This window comes from Diabrotica undecimpunctata, chromosome 4 (genome assembly GCF_040954645.1).
Source record: "Diabrotica undecimpunctata isolate CICGRU chromosome 4, icDiaUnde3, whole genome shotgun sequence".
NCBI classification, from domain to species: domain Eukaryota; kingdom Metazoa; phylum Arthropoda; class Insecta; order Coleoptera; family Chrysomelidae; genus Diabrotica; species Diabrotica undecimpunctata.
The window spans coordinates 105,281,821-105,302,579 of NC_092806.1; the positions used below are offsets into that span (position 1 = coordinate 105,281,821).

The 20,759-nt window shown below is 33.1% G+C and overlaps 1 protein-coding gene across 1 annotated transcript in view; it reads right to left on the reverse strand.

Moving 5' to 3' along the window:
* LOC140439834 (protein O-mannosyl-transferase Tmtc3-like) overlaps window positions 1-20,759 on the reverse strand; it is a 636,225-nt gene that overhangs the window by 231,039 nt on the left and 384,427 nt on the right. The gene's annotated exons all lie outside the window — the stretch shown is intronic.

Consider the following 20,759-nt stretch of genomic DNA (forward strand, 5'->3'; position numbering starts at 1 on the left):
TTAACAGTATTAAAATAAATTAAGTAATATCAATATTTACAGATTTAATTGTTCAGAAACAATATGTTTTGGTCTGCATAAGCCAGCCAACTCCAGACCAAAGCTCATGTGAGTGCTGTTTCGAGTAGGTAGATGAGGACCGAGGGGGTTTGGACAGCGGGAGACATTAAATACTCTTATAATTCCCATTCCATTAGATAACAAGCCTAACCGCAAATATAACTTGAAGTGCATTTCTGTATTCTTAGTATCTGTCTAGACACCAAGCCGGCAGGATACTTTGTTTTGATTCTCGACCATTTTCGAAATTTTCCATGCTGTTGTTCTAATATTTAGCAATTCAAAATTATGTTTATAATTAGCTGGTTTTGTTTGTTTTTGTGGATACTGATTGAGTATTACTATTAGGTAAGCCTAAATAATGAAAGTTTGATGTTATTTTTACGATATATAAAGATGCTTTAAAAAATTTTATATTTCCCTCCCCCAAGTGTCCAAACTCTCCCTAATTTATAAAATTGTTACAGAAAACATGCCGTATAAATATAAGCGACTAACCGAAGAACGACTTCCCGAAAAAGCCATGCGAAGTACTAAAGCTTATGTTTTATCTAGAAAGTTTTTTATCAGAAAAAGCGCTCAACAATACGAAGTTAAAAAATCATTACTAGCTTTATTGTTAAAAAAGCTAGAGAAGAAGGAATTGACAATACGACACTCTCTCCACATTTTATCACACGCCAAGTGTTTTCTACGAAAATGGAAGCCTCTCTTGCATTGTATCTAAATAGATGTTCTAATATGTACCATGGTTTAACTCCAAAAGCGACTTTTGTCAAACGAAGTCAAATTTCCAAAGCATTGGAAAGTAAACAAATCAGCTGGGAAAGACTGGTTTACAGGATTTTTAAGTCGACCATCTGAACTATCCTTACGAACCCCGGAGAATACAAGTTTATCGAGAATTTCCAGTTTCAATAAATCTATAGTCGGTAAATTTCAAGGTAAGTTAAAGGAGATTCTAAAAAGGCACAGCTTTACTGCATCAGACATATTTAATTTGGACGAGGCGGGCGTAACCACAGTAAAAAAAACTAAAAAAGTCGTTGCTACTAAAGGTCAGCATCAAGTTGGTAGAGTAGTGTCGGGTGAGAGAGGAGAACTGATTACTCAAGTGGGTATTATTGAAGCGAACGGAATAGCACTTCCACCAGTGTGGGTGTTTCCAAGGAAAATATTTGACAAACATAGAATGCTAAATGGTATTCCAGAAGAGTATGGCGCAACCAGTTTAGTACATTCATCTGGATGGATGGACCAGTGATAACTTTTTAAAAGTTTTAGAGCATTTTGTAACTTATGTTCGGTGTTCTAAAGAACACCAAGTTATTTTATTAATGAATAATCATGAATCCCATTTATCTGTTTCTACTATTTATGACTGCAAAGATAATGGAATTACAATTCTAACTCTTCCACCCCACACATATAACAAGTTGCAACCATTAGATAGGACTGTTTCTAGGCAATTTAAAAGGTGTTTTTAATGTATGACCTAGCACCAATATGTATGAAAGCTTGGGATCGATCTGCAACTCCTTCCAACATAATATCTGGATTTCGTTGCACTGGAATTTGGACATTCGATAAAAATATTTTTGGTGAAAAAGACTTTCTATGCTCATTTGTAACAGACACAATGGTTTCTTCAACATCAAAAGACCCCAATGTTTATTCATCAAGTGAATTATTAAATCCAAATGTGGAGGTGTCATCGCAATTGAAAAAAGAGACACCACAAATTAATAAAAAAATATATAGATAGTAAAGAGGAAAGTAATGAGCGAGTCTTCTTATGATGAGGAAGAAGTGATTTACAGGGACTCATCTTCAGATTTAGATTAGGAAAATGATGAAGATCAGGAAGAGGACCTTACTAGACTTCCGATTGATAGTTTCATGGTTTGTAAGGTGTTTGAAAAAAAAATCTGTTCGACATTATGCCGTTAAAATTAAAGAAGTTGTTGTAGATGGCTACAAGGTGAAATTTTTGAAAAAGCAAGTTGCTTTCAACCGGTTTATAGTTAGTGAAGAGCCTAGGATCCATTTGAAACCTACGAAGAAATGATTGAAAGGTTAACAAATCCTTTGACAGATCAAAGTGCCAGATATAAACACGATACTATTTTATTGGGAATAAGCCACAATTGAAGGTTAAAATAAGTGTATTGACGTTTCAAATTTCCATTTCGGAAATCGTTCTGAAAATACAAACATTAACGTTTATTAATGTTTGTATTTTGAGAACGATTTCCGAAGTGGAAATTAAAACGTCAATAAACTTATTTTAACCCTCAACTGTGGCTTATTCCCAATAATATTGTTCCAGGACCAGAATCGTTAAATCCGTAAAGATCGACATTATGTCCTTTATTTTAATACTTTTAAATATGTAATATTAAATTTAAACCTACCCTCTGGGACTTGAAAAGATATCCCTAGTAATGTTGGATTTAATCCGGAAAAGGACACATGCTAGGACATAGCATCAAAAGTATGGATTATATGCGTCGCATGTACGACTGACCAGTCGCCTACCAACTAAAACCACCCCTTCGTCAGACAAGGCACCCCCGGACGAGTTTAATCGGTAAACGAAACATTAGGATGCTTTGCGCAGTGTGGAAATTCGAGCAAAACCTGGAAGAAGATTTTTACCTAAAAGCGATAAGAACTACTTTAAATAACATTCAGATACAGTCTTGTGAAGAAACAAAATATTGGACTTGGAAATGGAAAATTGAAATGGAAAATGGATTTTATTTCTGATAGATAATCGTTTTGTCTGTCATATAGAGTTCTTCTTCTTTAGCTAGGAATTGAATGGGGATCGTACCTGTTATGGCCTGTAGGGCACTCGTAAAACTAGTGTGGTACGCGCTCGCTAGCTTTAGTAGGGACTGTCTTTGTGCCTTTGTGAGCAGTTTTTTATATTTAGCCCTGAAGGCTTCGTACCATATAGGGGCACCGTGCTGCAGAACAGGGTAGAATGTACAACCTGAACTCTTTTGATAGTACTTGGACCGCCAATGTTTAGCATAATTATTATAAATGCCGCAGTTTTCTCTTGTGCTCTATGGACTACTTTCATCAGGTGCTTTGTAAATATTAGACCTGTGTCTAGGGGCATGTCCAAATCCTTAGCACCGTACATTGGCTCTATCCTTGTATTACCTACTACAAAAGTCAGATTTGGACATGATGTAGGTTCTTTCAAAATCAGAATTTCTGCTTTTTCTGTTGCCAACTTTAGATCTTGTTTGACTTTTAGAGCTAGATCTTTGTAGAGCTAGATCGTCTGCGTATGCAATAGGTTTGGTCTCTGCTCCATAGTGGATTTCTAGTATTTTATTATATAAAATGTTCTAAAGCGTTGGTCCTAGTGCGGATACTTGCGGTACATCTGATGATGTTTTCAGATTTTTAGGTTTTGCCGCTTGGATGTATCTTTTATTGAGGTAGTTTTTATTTATATTGATAAAGTAGTCTAACACATTTCCGTTTTCCATTGCGGTGATAATGTGACCCCAGTTGGCTAAATTGAATACGTTTATGAAATTAAACATCACGGGGACGGCCCATTTCTTCCTCATTCTTTTGACAGTGTCATTTATTTCTTTTACCGTATCGATGGAAGATCTAGATTTTCTGAATCTGTACTGTTTGTCAGATATACTTCTGTTCATTTGTAATTCGTCTTCTAGGCAAATTTTAATTAGATTTTCATAAAATTTCTCCAGGCTGTCTCCAAGGCAAATCGGCCTGTAAGAGTTGGCAGCCTCGGGGTACCTGCCAGGTTTAAGTATTAGCGTCAGTCTTGCCTGTTTAATCTCTTTGGCAAACATTTGCGTCTTGAGAATTTCATTGGAGAACCTCCAGACCATCTCAGACTTTTCTTTATGATGATCTTTATCGTCTCGAAGCTGCTTTTTCTAATGTAATACTTTTCGTCGATATTGTTACTTGTTCAAGTTACTTCAGTGTCAAAATCGGCGATCAAATCATCGAAGCTTTTATCTGAGAGCTTTTATCTTCATTTCTATTAAACATTGTTTTAGAATGAGTCGTTAGTAAGGTGCAACAGATACAAGGGGGAAGTCCACTGGAATAATAAAAATATTTTAACATACAATTTCGATAAAACTTTCTCTTTTATTTTATGGTGTTACTTAGACAACTTGTAGCTGCAAGCTACATCTATATAGTAGTTACAACTGAGGAAACATGACTATCAGCTACACAAAATCGCATGCGATAATATTATTAAGATTCTTCTATTATTTTTGCATTTATCTAATGGAAAATATCTAATGGAAACAAGTTATAAAATCCATTTCAGTTTATCTCTATATGACATTATTGGTTCTGATAGGTCTGACTTTAATCAAGAAAAACTTTGTAGTAGTTAACCTAACGTTGACGTGGATAAATGACCAATTTTAAAATAGAAAATAACCGTAATGGTTCATTTGCGTGTAAAAATCATAAACCTTTACGATCGGACAAAAACCAGATACTGTAAATTATAAGGTAATTTGATTGTCGCTACTTTAAAACCCTAATGCAATTGCATGATAATGTAAAAATCGTTAAAGTCAATTTAGTAAAAGAACAGCAATTATTACTCCATATTTATTAATTATTCAAACCCGGGTACATTAAGAACTGTAGATACGTTGCTGTACAAAATATTGCAACAATTGTTCCAGAAACTACTTCAGGAAAAGAGGTTGCGTGCATAAACAAGTTGTAATTCTGAACAGAAAACTTTATTTACCTTCTTAAACATACAAACATTATCAAATAAGTTTTTACAATTTATAGTCAATGGCATTCACTTTTAAACCGTCGCTGTCAAAATAAATTAAAAACATCAGAGGGCCACACAATACTTCCATGTCCCTTCTATAATTCCCTTCATGTCCCCTTTTATTCTTTGCGATATTTCTGGTGGTTTAGTTTAATTCTAGTCTTAATTAAATTGAATACATTTTTTCTATCAGTGGAGAACCAAATTTCTGGTTTATTCTATTAGTGAGTCCTCTAAACATATTCATTATAGTACGGTATATTTAAAAATATGTATGTTTATTATAGTAGAATTTTACGATTTTTAACTTACCTCTGACAAGTGTCCTGTCTTCCTTAAGTAACCATTGGAGTTCTATCACCTGATTTTTGGGATGTGTTTGCAGAATTACTACAATTAGTGTTTGATACTAATTTCTTATTCTTGTCATCCATTCAAATACAAAATCATCCTCATCCAAGCCCTTAGTTTTAATCTTTAATCATATTCATTTCTGCTATCGTCGTTGTGCTCCATTTACATTGAAATATTTTTTTCATCTTCATGATATTTTTATGGAAACCTTATCCTTGTTCTGCACCTACTGTAAAACTCTTAGGAAAATAGTCCATGTGGGAGTGGTCAAAATGCACCTTTAGCTTTGTAAGACAATTCAAGTCTTAAAAAGACTTTAACATTTATTTGACTAAATTTTTGTAATCATCTTGTTCTTTGGCTGTTCCGTTAGTACATCATGATTCATTTTCGAACGTCAGGACAGGTTTATAAACTGCTTTGAAAACTATTATATGATACAGTTGTAGCGTTTTCTTTACTCTGCCCATTGGCTATAATCATTGCCAATTCGTCTCTATCTTCTGGTTTTCTTAAAAGAGTCTGTGTGTTTAATCTGGTTCTGTCGCGAATGTTTTTTGGTCAGGATATTTGTCGTCTACCTAGATCAATTTTTCCTTCGATTTTACCCTTTATAATAAGCTGCAACAACTCGTATCGGTTGTAAGTATGTGTCTAAAGAAATGTTGTCGTTCTCCTTCTCATGGTCGTCAAAAGTTCTTTGTCTTTTCCCATTCTGTACAACACCATTTCGTTCGTAATATGATCGGTCTATGGTACTTTTAAAATTCTCCTAAAAAGCCACATCTCAAAAGCTTCCATTAGTTAACATTAAAAATTCACGCTTCGGCATTGTAAACAAGAATAGACTGGATATAACATTTTTTTTACTATCCGATATCGGATTTGAAGATTCAGGCTTTGCTTACTGAGAAATTTCCTTATCTTCAAAAACGCTGTTCGTGATTGAATTTCTAATGTCGGATTTAGATCTTCAGTAATCCAGACTCCTAAATATTTCATTTTGTCCACTTGTTCAATATCTTCATTTTTTATCTAGATACTTGTTATGACTTTACATCTCTACTGATAACCATGATTTTTATTTTCTTTATGTTTGTTTGTTAAAGCAAACTGTTCCCTATTATAAAAAAATTAGTTTCGTAGAGTCTGCGTGTCTTTCTCACTTTCAGCGATAATTACTGTATTGTCGGTATAACGAATGTTATTTCTATTTTTACCATCTTGATCCCTTATGTACACTTTTCAAGTGCATGTGTTAATAACTCCTCGAAGTATATCGGTCACAGCGTCCTCCTACGAGGATATAAATTTAATAAGCATTATATTGCCAATAGTGGCATTTAACCTTACGTTACGAACTAACGTTACGAACTAACATCAGAGAACAACCCAACACACTGTTATTCTAGGCTAACATGTTCTCTGTAGAAGGGCAGTTAAGTTACTCATTTATGAAAGATGGTGCTACCACGGCGCGAGCCTAGCACCAATGGCCTAAAGTTGATTACGTCAGTTTCGCGCGCACTGTCCAAGACCCATACACGTGTAAATTGGTAATTTATTTACACGGGGGAAGGACAAATGTACTTCATGATAAAAATTGTGGGAGTAACATTTTTCAATTTTAGATTATTCTATTTGATTTATTTCTAATTTACTTTGCAATCATCATCTGGGCATATTTCATAATAGACTTAATATATATATTTAGGGATTCTACAGTATTCACTGCCTTACCTCGCTCAACCGTTTCCATCTCTCTCTGTTGTTCCATTCTCCATCGTTTAGTCCTCTCTTACTCATGGCGTCGTCTACTTCGTTCCTCCAGGATTTTCGGGGTCGTCCTCTTTTCCTCCTTCCTATGGGGCTCCATTCGGTTATTTTCCTTATCCATCTGCTGTCGCTAGTTCTTCTTACATGTCCATACCACTTTAGTCTTTTTTGTTGTATATATGTTAGTATGTCTGTTTCTATTGATGTTCTTTGCTTTATTTCGTCATTACTTCTCCTATCCATTCTTGTTACTCTGCAGCATCTTCGCAGGCATTCCATCTCTGTTGCTACTATCTTACTGCTGGTTTTCTTGTTTATGATCCAATTTTCAGCCCCATATGTCATAATACTTCGCACTAATGTTTTATAAATCTGCGTTTTTGTCTTCATATTTAGGTGTCTATCCCACCATACTGAGTTAAGTTGTCGGATTGCTGTTCTTGTTTGTCCTAATCTTTGTGTAATTTCTTCCTTTGTTGTTGCCTTTTTCGTGATTATAAACCCCAGGTATTTGAATTTATCCTTTCCTTTGATTGTTACGTTGTCATCAATCTGTAGATCTTCTATGTCTTCTTCACTTGTAGATAGGTACTCTGTTTTCGCGAGGTTAATATCTAGGCCAGCCTTGGTATATTCTTCTTGTAGTTTCTTCATCATGTAGCTGAGGTCGTCTTGGTCTTGTGCAATCACTACTTGATCGTCTGCAAAACTTAATGTATATAGGTATTCGTTCCGTACCGGTACTCCCATGCCTTCGCATTTTCTTTTCCATGTAGTCAAGGCTTTCTCTAAGTATATTTTGAATAGGGTTGGAGATGTGGAACAACCCTGCAGGAGCCCTTTTGTTGTGGTGAAGTCTCCTATGATTCTTGTTCCCATTTTATTGGACACTTTATTTTCTTTATACAGAGCTTTTGTAGCTTCTATGAGTTCCGTCTGTATTTCTAATTTGTACATTGCCTCCCATAGTTCTGACCTTGGTACAGAGTCATACGCCTTTCTCAGGTCCACAAATGCCAAGTGTATATCTCTATTTTTTGCTTTTTTCTTTTCCAACAGTTGTTCCAGTGTGTATATGTGGTCTATGCATGATCTTTCTGCCGTGAATCCTGCCTGATCCTCTCCGATTTTGCCTTTTATCGCTTGTTCTATCTTTTCTCGCAGTATCTTCCCATATAATCTTCCTATTGATGATATTACGCTTATTCCTCTGTAGTTTTCGCATCGTTTTCTATCTCCTCTCTTACTTAAAAGTACGAAGAATGGTCATCACCAAATAGTTGGATAATAAACCAGTGATTGCTGCATCGAACTTTAATCATATAGGACAACTGGGTAATTGCCAAAGATGGTACAAAAACATTAAACAATACAATATATTAATGTCGTTTAACCTGAGGTTGTCAGGTTGTATAACCAAAATATGAGAGGAGTTGATAAGCTTGAATTTTCGCTTAGTATAAAGTAACTCTGTCCTTGAAGAAGGGCATTCAATAAATCAAAAACCAAAAGGGCTATAGCCAAATTTGTATTTGTAGTATTTCTTGTGGTGTGACTGAAAGGGTTAAATAGTAATAGTGAAAGTATATAGCCTCCTCTACTTATGTATTGCGCATCCATCTACCAGTGCCTGTTGGTTCCAATAGAGATAGCTCACTATGTAAATATCATTTTTGTCGAGTCCTTCTCGCTTTAGACATTCCATGAGAAGGTTATGTTTAACTTTGTCGCAAGTAACTATGTTTAAATATTTTTTAAGAATTCTTCTTTTTTTGTTCTTTTTAAGGTTTAGACGATTCACCTATACACTAGGCAACTATACTATTCAGAAATTATTAACACTATACCAGGCAAGTCAAAATTAATTTATTTAACAATTTACTAATCTTTTTCTCTCTTTTATTTCAGAGTCGAACCCACATTGTGATGGCTTCATGAAATTCATGAACAACAAACTCATATAAAAATCCATTTAAGTTGTATCCTTTTTAACATATTGAAATCATTTCAACTTCCCCCCAATTCGGATTTTGTTCAGTGCTAACTATCAGCACTTACTAAATCTAAATTCTTACCGGTAAACTTAAATATTTTATTAATATTAACATAACAATAAACTGACTTTTATTAATCAGCATATCTCTTGAATATTTTTTTTTATAATTTACTCTATGACAAATACAGAATTCTCCAAACAAAATGTACAAATCTTTCACTAATTATATCAACTTCAGAATCAAATTTCCAAGTACTTTCCCAATTTCTTTACTTCTTTTCCTGTACTATTTATTTCTTGTACTATTTTCGTAGAAATTCTTATAATTGTTCCCCTATATACTATTTCATATACTATTTCAGTATCTTTATTCATTGCCGCATTATTATTTATTCTTTTTATATCCGCATATAATATTCATTTCATCATCTCTACATATAACTCTCTATATTTCATATTTCAATATTTCATATAATTCTATTTTTCATCTTATTTCCGCATATACTATTTATCATTATAATATTCCCTATTTCTCAATTTCTACAAAATATCGATTTGTCCATAGTACTTTGCTCATTTATTTATACTTTTAACTCCTATAAATCTACTTGAAAATAAATCAACCTTTTTTGTTTATATAAATTCATCATTATTCTGTACATCTGTTCCTAATAAATTATTTAATTATCAAATTTATCTCAAGATATGCTTATTTATTAATTATCCTTCTATTTACAAAACTTATATCTTATAATACCAAATTCGTGTCATAATATTGCCTACCCTTGTATGTTTATTCATAATACTTATAAATTCCCTCTATATTAAATATCCCTTTAATTTTATTAGTTTCTGGATGTCTTAGTTCATAACTGTTTACCCCATGTTCAGTACTAATGACATAAGGTCCTTCAAATGGCAAAAGTAATTTTCCACACAGATTTTCATCCCTTTTAGGCACCTGTAGTGACCTGATAAGTACCTTCTCCCCTTTTTCAAAAGTAACTATTTTCCTTCTCTTCTTATTGATTCTATTTACATAACGATTAGCATTTCTTATTAAATTTTGGTTCACCTTCTTCATTACTTCTTGAATGTCCCCTGTATTACTGATTTCCCAGGGTCTTTCTGGATACTTTCCAGACATTAGGAAATATGGGCATTGTTTGGTGATTCCATGTGGTGTCTCATTTAAAAATCTTTCAACTTGTGGCAAATTTTCCTGCCATAAATAATGTTGTCTAGCACACAAAATTCTTACGAATTTTACCACCTCTTTGACGTATCTTTCTGCAGGATTAGATGCGGGTCTTCTGATACTAATGAAATTTAATTGGATTTTCTTTTCTTCACAAACTCTTTTTAATCTTGGACTTTCAAAATATGTGGCATGATCTAAGATAATTGTTTCTGGAGTACCTTCTTCCTCTATGTATTTTTCTAGATAGTATTTTACGGTTTTTAGATTCATACATATCTTCTTCTTCTTCAGTGCCTTATCCGGTCCGGATGTTGGCGATCATCAAGGCTATCATGGTTTTGTTGACTGCTCTGCGAAACAGCTCCGCTGAGGTCATCCCAAACCATTGTCGGAGATTTTTCAACCACGAGATACGACGGCGTCCCGGTCCCCTTCTGCCAAATACTTTACCCTGCATAACAAGTTGAAGAATTCGATATTTTTCTTCGTTCCGCATCACGTGGCCGAGGTACTCAAGCTTACGTTGTTTAATTAAATTAAGCACTTCTTTTTCTTTTGTCATGCGCTGTAGGACCTCAACGTTGGTGACATGGTCCACATAAGATATTTTTAGTATCCTTCTGTATATCCACATCTCGAAGGCTTCGATTTGTTTTTCAGTGGCTTGCGTCAGTGTCCAGGCTTCAACTCCATATAGTAACACTGGAAGAACGTAGCACCTCACTATCCGCATCTTGGTTCCCAAACTGAGATCACTGCAGCACAGCAAGGATCTCAACTTAATAAATGTAGACAGTGCCATTTCAATTCGAATTTCAATTCGGATTCATACATATCATGAAAAATAATATAATTGTGTATTTCCTTTTCTTTTTGTAATCATTTAATGTAGTTAAGTTTTAACTTTCTTCTTGTGGTTTTACTGTGAGTACCTAAAGTAACTCTGTCCTTGAAGAAGGGCATTCAATAAATCAAAAACCAAAAGGGCTATAGCCAAATTTTTATTTGTAGTATTTCTTGTGGTGTGACTGAAAGGGTTAAATAGTAATAGTAAAAGTACATAGCCTCCTCTACTTATGTATTGCGCATCCATCTACCAGTGCCTGTTGGTTCCAATAGAGATATCTCAATATGTAAATATCATTTTTGTCGAGTCCTTATCGCTTTAGACATTCCATGAGAAGGTTATGTTTAACTTTGTCGCAAGATTTTTCATTTTTCATAGTCTATAAATGCAACGAATAGATCTTTTTGTTGGTCTTGACATTTTTGAGCAATAGCTCAAACTATATGTGAAACTATACAAAGCTCCTACTGTTCCGAATCCATGACGAAAGCCAAACTTTCTATTACGTATATAAAAACGTTTTTAATAATTGTGACATTTGCTTTAAATGCTTTAACTGCTTTGGCAAGTAATCGAAAGGCATACAAAATAATTAACTGCTAAAGAGGAATATTTTTAAAGAGAACAAAGTAATTTTTAAAATCACGGTTTTTATTATAACTACCATTTATTATAACGAATCTTTTAAATCGTTTCCAGGTCCATATTTGGCAGTACTTGCTCTTGTTATTCCGTATGATAAAACTGGGATTTCTAGGCATTTGCTTATAACTTTTGTTAGTATAGTGAGCAGAGTTGTTCTAGAATATAGTACTTTTGCATTGAGTTCCAAAATAGTAAAAATAGATACGTTTTTTTGTGTATAATATGCCTGGCGAAATATCGTCATAAATTGAGAGTGGATAAATAAAATAATAAAGATTTTTAATTTGAAAAGGATGTTTTTATATTTTCAAACGTTCATTTACGTTTTGTAAGGTATATAAGAAATAGTTCTGTGGACAGCGAATATTTAATAGGTATTAAGGTCGTGCCATACTATCGTGCACGTTGCGTTTCCAGCACACGTTTATTTCCGAAAAATATAATTTAAATGGTTTTAAATATGAACAACGCACACTGTCCGGAACATAGGTCGTAACCGGTTGGTAAGGATAATGTGCATTAGATGTCCGTCGTTCTCCCCTTGTTGTTTATTTAGGAATTTGTTTGATTTTGATACAGAGTATTTAAAAAAATATTTTCGAGGCTATTGTGTCATTTATGCATGTGTTTTTATTGCTTTGTGACAATTAATCACGGAAGTGATAAACAATTAGGACTTTTGTACGGAAGTGATACCTCTTCTTTTTAAAAATACTTTTTGGTTTAATATGTATGGCTTCGTTAAATGTAGTATTTTGTTTTTTTAACTGAAGGTGAAATTAAATTTAAAACATATTTAAATTGAATCCTATTCATTCTAAAATAATTGCTAAACCTATTAATTATTATGAAATTCCTGATTGTTTATCACTTCCGTGATTAATTGTCACAAAGCAATAAAAACACATGCATAAATGACAAAATAGCCTCAAAAATTATTTTTTTTAAATACTCTGTATCAAAATCAAACAAAGACCTAAATAAACAACAAGAGGAAAACGACGGATATCTAATTAACGTTATCCTTACAAACCGGTTACGACTCGTTACACAGCCGTCGGCATCAGTAAAATATTGTTTTCGAATATACTGAACGGAAACGTTAAGTGTCTGAAACGCAATGTTCCGGACAGTGTGCGTTGTTCATATTTAAAACCATTTAAATTATATTTTTCGGAAACGCTATGTGCTGGAAACGCAACGTGCACGATAATATGCCACGACCTTTAGACAAATAATACGTTAGAGAAAATTTTTTAAGGAGCTTAAGGAGCTGTGCGGAAAAATGGAAAAAAAATGTTACAAAGTTAATACCTATTACGAACATATATTGGGGGAAGAGATCCCAAAATAGAAGCGATAAGCCTCTTTATCTAACAAAAATAACAACATATCATTTTTGGACAAAAACACGAATTTAAGTGTAAAATTTCCACTAAAGCTCTCCGACCCAATTATTTCCTTTCAGCCACAAAATCATGTCGATCTTTTTTCTCTGTGAATTTCGAATATTTTTTTCTTTGATCTGCGGATCTGACCTACAAAACTCGTCGATTCCAGCGTCCAGCTCTATTTTATCATTTTATAGATAAGCCGCAGCGTTTCGTAAAAACAAATCAATAATTCAAAGGACATGAACTAATTACAGAATGCCGTGACAATTAATAAAGGGTCGCAGAAACCTTTAAGGGCTTCGAACCGGTAATGAGCTTTTTGTAATTTTCAGTTCGGTGTAATTTATTATAAAACAGCCGGATAGCATACAAAAATAATTGTAGTAGTATAAATAAAACTTGCGTCTGATAGAACTGCTAGAACTAAAACATGTTTATTCTTCTAATTTTCTCCATTAACTTTACAAATAAAAGGCAGTTAACGAGCACAGTTTTTTATTAAATCTTGCCCAAGTACTTTCGCTCCTAGAGCATCTTCAGGGGCATCTGAAATAAGCCAAAAAACGTTTTTTCAATTGAGAGAAAATTAGTTAGAACAAACTCGTAGGTTGATGGTTAATAAAAAATTTTATATAAAATTTTAGACTTAATTCGTCAAAAATGCTATCCAGTACGTCAATTAATACTACACACATTAAATACATTTACACAAAAAAATAACACTAGACAAGGAATAAACAGTTTAAAAATTAATAATAAAATAGATAGTTTAGGTTTGATCTCGTTACAGCGAAGGTACCACCACTTGCTGATATTCATATTTTTGTCTCTTGGTTTCATTAGAGCGAACTCATGGTAAGTTTTCGGTAAGAATTCGATTTCCGATTTATATCCTCAGTTGACATATGACAACTTAGATGAACAGGAACAATTATTCTATGGTAAACTGATCACTAATATAGAAAAAACCAACTGATGAAATATAAAATTATATTAATTACTAGGTGTAAGAAACTAGACTAAACAGTCTGTTAGAGAGTGGTTGGTTGACTGCAATAAAAATGTCTGCCAAGCACTACCATTACTATAGAAAAAAAGAAATTGAAGTAAGTATCGAAGTCAATGGAAAAACTATAAAATTGAAAATGTCAAAGCATTACTTAACATAAACTGAAACACAGTGGAAGATGCTAAAATATACAACTGTGCAATGGTATATCTAAATTAAAAGACATGAAGAGTGTTATTAACGTTAACTGTAGATCTTGGATAGGACTATCCAGGGATAGAGAGTGAAGATGCTCTGAGAGCGAAAGTACTTCGGCAAGATTTAATAAAAAACTGTGCTCAATAACTGTCTTTTGTTTGTAATGTCCATATATTCGAGCATTTAACCGTATATCATTTTCTCTATTAGCTGGGTTATGCCAAAAATATTGTCGGTCGATATGAAGTATTATATATATATATATATATATATATATATATATATATATATATATATATATATATATATACATATACATATATATATATATATATATATATATATATATATATATATATATATATATATATATATTGTTATGGATCAGTTTATGAATCAGAAATAGAATAAAGAGTTTTTTTATTATTTTAATATACCGCGGGCATATAAGTTAAAATACAACCCTGTACTTATTTGTAATAGTTAGAATAAGAGAAGACATTGTTCCGTGACGGGACCCGGACGAGTTTTTCCTTGAAAGACTGAGTGAATAGTGAAAGGACAATGGAACCCGTATAATTTTATAGATTTAAGAATAAACTTGTAATTGTATTTTGCGGTGGGCATTTTTCGAAAGTAAATAAGAATTAGATTTAGATATGAGATAACAAGAATTTGGAAACTTATTTCTGTTGAAAAAGGCAAAATTGTTAATGGTTTCTGAAAAGTAATTTGAGTGAAAGTAGTTTATTTGTTTTAAATATTATGTTGGAAATTTTCTAAATCGAAAATAAGTGGGAAAGATGAATGCTTATGATTGGTTAAAAAGGAATGATGGGGAATGAGAGAGTTGAGAAGGTTGTCTGGGGAGATTGAAAAATTTTATTATGTTAACGGCAGACCAGAAGAGAAGACGTGTTTTTGTGTAGTCAATCTGAGTACCAGTGTTTTCGTTTGTTAGTGAAAAAAGTGGAAGCTGAGAGCAGATCAAAATTGAGAAGATTAATACCTCTTTTGAGTCTGCATAGTCCACGAGATATAATTGAGAAAGAAAGGAGAATTTGTGAATAAAGAATACCGGTCAAAAGATGCTTGGGCTTGTGTTTTCGGAGGAGTAGTTTGCTGGTATGCAGTTTGGATCGATGCTGAGAACGGGAAAGATTTGATGGTAGCCGGACATAATCTATCAAGGAAAGAACTGTGGTTTGATCGAGAGGAGACATCATTGGTGTAAAAAAATAAAGGTCAGTCAAATAATTTGAATGAAAGAAAAATCTAAGATATTCTAAAGATAAAATCAAATATAAGCATACGAACTAAGATTCCAAGTTTCAAAGAGATATTTTTTTTGTGAATAAATTATATTTTTATATGGTCATTTTTTTCTAGTAGATATTATTATAAAACAGATCAATAGATAGTTTGTAATTAAAATTAAATTTAGAGTATAGGAGTTTGTTGGGAAAGATAATTGCCCACAAAAGTTATTTATTAATATTCATCGTATTGCTTATTGAAAATAAATAATAATTTGTGTGCATATTTATGTTGTTTTAATGTTAGTTCCGTTTCCTGTTCTATCCCGATTATGAGCAACTAGGAGATACTGAACCCACTAGAAGAGATATATAAAGTAAACTGATTAAAGTAAAATTAAAAAGGCACCCTGAGAAATTTTAATAGTAATTGATTTGTATGACTCTGCATAAATTAGTGAATTAATTAATTAAATAATTGGATTAATTAAATTAGTGTTAATTAATAATAAAACATCATAAAGCAGATCACAACAATATATATATATATATATATATATATATATATATATATATATATATATATATATATATATATATATATATATATATATATATATATATATATATTCAGGGATTCTACAGTATTCACTGCCTTCCCTCGCTTAACCGTTTCCATCTCTCTCCTTGTTGTACCATTCTCCATCGTTTAGGCCTCTCTTACTCATGGCGTCCTCTACTTCGTTCCTCCAGGATTTTCAGGGTCGTCCTCTTTTCCTCCTTCCTATGCGGCTCCATTCGGTTATTCTCTTTATCCATCTGCTGTCGCTAGTTTTTCTTACATGTCCATATCACTTTAGTCTTTTTTGTTCTATATATGTTAGTATGTCTGTTTCTATTGATGTTCTTTGCTTTATTTCGTCATTACTTCTCCTATCCATTCTTGTTACTCTGCAGCGTCTTCGCAGGCATTCCATCTCTGTTGCTACTATCTTACTGCTGTTTTTCTTGTTTATGATCCAATTTACAGCCCCATATTATGTCATAATACTTCGCACTAATGTTTTATAAATCTGTGTTTTTGCCTTCATATTTAGGTGTCTATTCCACCATACTGAGTTAAGTTGTCGGATTGCTGTTCTTGTTTGTCCTAATCTTTGTGTAATTTCTTCCTCTGTTGTTGCCATTTTTCTTGATTATAAACCCCAAGTATTTGAATTTATCCGTTCCTTTGATTGTTACGTTGTCATCAATCTGTAGATCTTCTATGTCTTCTTCACTTGTAAATAGGTACTCTGTTTTCGCGAGGTTAATATCTAGGCCAGCCTTGGTATATTCTTCTTGTAGTTTCTTCATAATGTAGCTGAGGTCGTCTTGGTCTTGTGCAATCACTACTTTATCGTCTGCAAAGATCGTTGAAGTTTTTGTAATCTTCAAATTATGTGTTCTTTTAAAACTTTCATATAGTAGTCTTAGCGTGGTAGTTACGGTTATTCCTGTGTAATTATTAGGGTATTGTTTACTCAATTTCTTGTGTATTGATGGTATCCATCACTCTTTCCATGTCTTTAGTTCATTCATGTATTTGTTAATAATGTGATTATTGTTATAAATCTAGTGGATCCATTTTGTTTGAGTTGTGCAGGTATTCTTCAGAACGAGGAGCAGGGCCATTTTTTTAAAAAAGGTTATTGCTTCTTTAATCTTTTCTTTATTTACAGTAATCGGCTGTTGCAAAACGTGAATAAAATTGTGTGATGAACTACTATATTCTGGTCTTGTTTCTTCCTATAATGGATTGTAATGTTCTTCCCATTTCGATGTTGTTATGGGGTTTATCATCAATTCTTCCTTTTTGTTTTGTCTAAGATTGTTTATGAATCTTTAGTATTCTCAGGATTTTTGCCCTAGAATATATATCTGTCCGGATGCTGGCGTTTGTTTTCCCAACTTTGGTTTTTGACTTTTATTACTTCTATTTTATTATTAACGAGAGCTTGTTCACATTTGTTTACTTTTTGTGATTATCATTTAGCCATTTGTCATATATTTCTTATTTATGTTTTTTCATTTATTCTAGATGATCATTCCAGAAGTAAGTTCAGATAATTTGTTCCTTGGCTGTAGTATCTAAAGCTTCTTGTGAGGCTTTGTGTATTCCCTTGATTGTTGTTTTATACAGATTATCTCTTGTCTCATGCTCATATTCAATAAGGGAGCTTAATCTAGTCGTTTTTTTCTTGTAAAATAATTATGTATGTGCTTTCATTTTACAAGCTTTGAATTTTGTAGTGTGGTCCGTCAATATTTGTTAGTATTTCTGTCGGTGCTTCTTGATGCTTATCTTTTTTTAAAAGCCGGTATTTCTTTACTTAAAATTTGAATACTTTATTCTCCTCTAAATATTTATAAATTTCTAACCGCGTTACCGTTAATCTACCAAAGTAAAACATTGAAAAATCTGTCAATGTATCGACAGTAATAAATTAACTTTCGTGCTTTTGCTGATACATATTTATTTTCCAATGTGACATTCAGTGGCGCTTCTTGGTTGGGTCTTAACCCTTAATTGGTGAAGTGCATAATATGTTGCGTACTTGGTGAGGTGGTGCCTTAGCGGACCCCATTTTTGAAATAATGTTTATCGGAATATTTTTTTTTATAAATTGAATAATTGATTACATATTGTGTATTTACATATTACTTTAAACTACAAATACAAAAATATTACATTTTAAAGAGCTAACTTGATTATTACATGATTATTTAACACATTCTGAATAAAACCCTTTATTTTGACAAACATATACTTTATTAGTAACTAAAACAAATTTGTTGAAAATTTTAACAGTTTAACTTCAAAAATTAGAAAATGAAAGTATATTCTTATAAAAAAAGTTAAAAACAATTCTAAAAAATAATATTTATTAAGAAATGACACTTGATCTATTGGACCAAATTCACAACAATCCTTGCATATTTTTTCTGTACATTCCGCACATATTGGCGTATTACAAAATGTACAAGAGAATATAGTTTTCTTGTCTTTGGACCTGGGACACTTTTCACAGCGTTTTCTTTTGTTTAAAATGTTTTCATCCATAGTAATGAGCAACGAAATTTGCAAGATTTTTCCTATAGAAATTCGGAGTTCTCGTGACACCCGTGTGTTCTCGATTCTTCTAAAAAGTTGAGGTTTTACGAGAGAAAATGCAAGATCTTTGATAAACTGAAATCTAGATTTGTTTTCACTATTTTTTGTGCATGTATATAAAACATATGAATTCACCGAAGAAATGTTCAGGAGCTGCAAAAAAATCGCCATCGGCCACCTTCGAGTTCGTCTGCTTGTCGAAAAAGTAGCACATTTTTGGTCCAGACTATCAACCCCACCTTTAGTGGAGTTATAAAAGGAAATTATTTCTTCTTTTCCAGTGTCTGCTTCAGTAGCCTTGTTTCTGTGCATGAAAGAAATCATTATAACTGCCTTATTCTTTTTTGGAACATAAGACAAAAGTGTTTTATTAGATGTAAATCCATATAGGGATGAGTTTTCAGCTCTATTTTTTGACGACAGAAATTCAATAGGTATCTCCCTTTTATTCTTTTTTAGCGTTCCAACGTAAGTTAACTTTTTCTCTAATAATTTATCAAAAACTTGAATGGAGCTGAACCAGTTATCTGCAGTTATATTTCGATTAGAACCATAGATCGGTTTACATAACTGCAAAACAGCTTGAGTTGGAACTGATAATTGCTTTTCATCTATTGTTAGTTCTTGACAATCATTACCTCTTCCCGAATAAATATACGCGTTGAATAGATATGATGTACGAGCGTCACAAAAGGCCATAATTTTGATGCCATATTTATTAGGCTTTTTGGGCCTATATACTTTAAATCTACGTCTGCCTCGAAAGCCAATAAGCATTTCGTCAATACAAGCCAAATCATGCAAGCAAAAGTTTTCTTTAGAGTTTTCAACAATTCTACTGAAAATCCATGATATTGCTTCTGTCTTATCTGTCTTCTCTCTTTCTTTTTGACTATAAGCACAGTCGAATCTCAAAGATACCAACAAAACTTGAACCCTTTTTTGTGCAATTGTACACCGAAGAATGTCCCTCCCAGTTCCGTCTGTGGTATAAAGACTATCAAGATCTTTTATTCTTGCAAGTGCCAGTTTCTCATTTGTCCTTCTCATTATTTCAAAGAGAACATCGTCTGTAAAAATACACTGCCAAAGAGTTAGTGGTGTTGGATTTTCTAAAGCCCTCGCACTACCTTTGAGACTAGCAAGTTGCCTGAGTAGATTGGCAGCAGGAGTTTTTGTATGAGTTCTCTGAGCAGGTTCCCTTGCCCATTTGTATCTGTTCCTCCCATAAAAGGCTCTTCTTTCATTAGTTGCTTGTTCTTCTTCACTATCCTCAGAAGAAGACTGTTCCATCACCGTTATATCCTCATCATTGATTCGTTCGCTTTGCTCTGTGTCGGAATTAGAGTCGTATAATTCTGCTACATTATTTGTTTCCTCTTCTGTATCGCTATCTAAATCGCTAAACCACTTTATAAGTCTCCTCAAAGTTGGGATCGTTGTAGGATGCTTTTTTTGATGACTCACTAGCCATTTCTCTACAAAAAAACAGTAATTACATAATTGTCTACAAAATAAAAAAATTACACTTACGGTAATGTGGTGCCTTCACGTACCCCAGCAAATATTTAACACGAAATAAAAGTAAAATAATAATTCACACGACGCTCTTCTCGCAACAGCTCTCATAAAACTGCTTGAACGAGGCATTCCTAAACGAGTCTGGCGATAGATAACCGTAACCTTGAGATATCACCAATATTTGGTAAAGGTGGGGTCGTGTATGGCACCACCTCATCAGTTCAGGGTTAAACAAAATAACAACATCTATTAACAGTACTTTTATTTAAGTATTAATAAACATTTTTGTCCATCGGGTCACACAGTCCTTTCATCTTCTCCTCGGTTTTCCTCTATCTCTTCCTCAATCAACTTCTAACAGCTCTATTCTTCGTCCCACATAGTTTTCATTTCTACGTCTGACACGACCAAACCATTTCTTGTTCTTGAATTTTTTTTAAAACTTTAGTTAACCCGGCTTTTTTCCTAATCAAGTCGTTCCTGATCCTGTCCATTCTAGTCTTATCCACTATACACCGTAACATTTTCATTTTAGCTA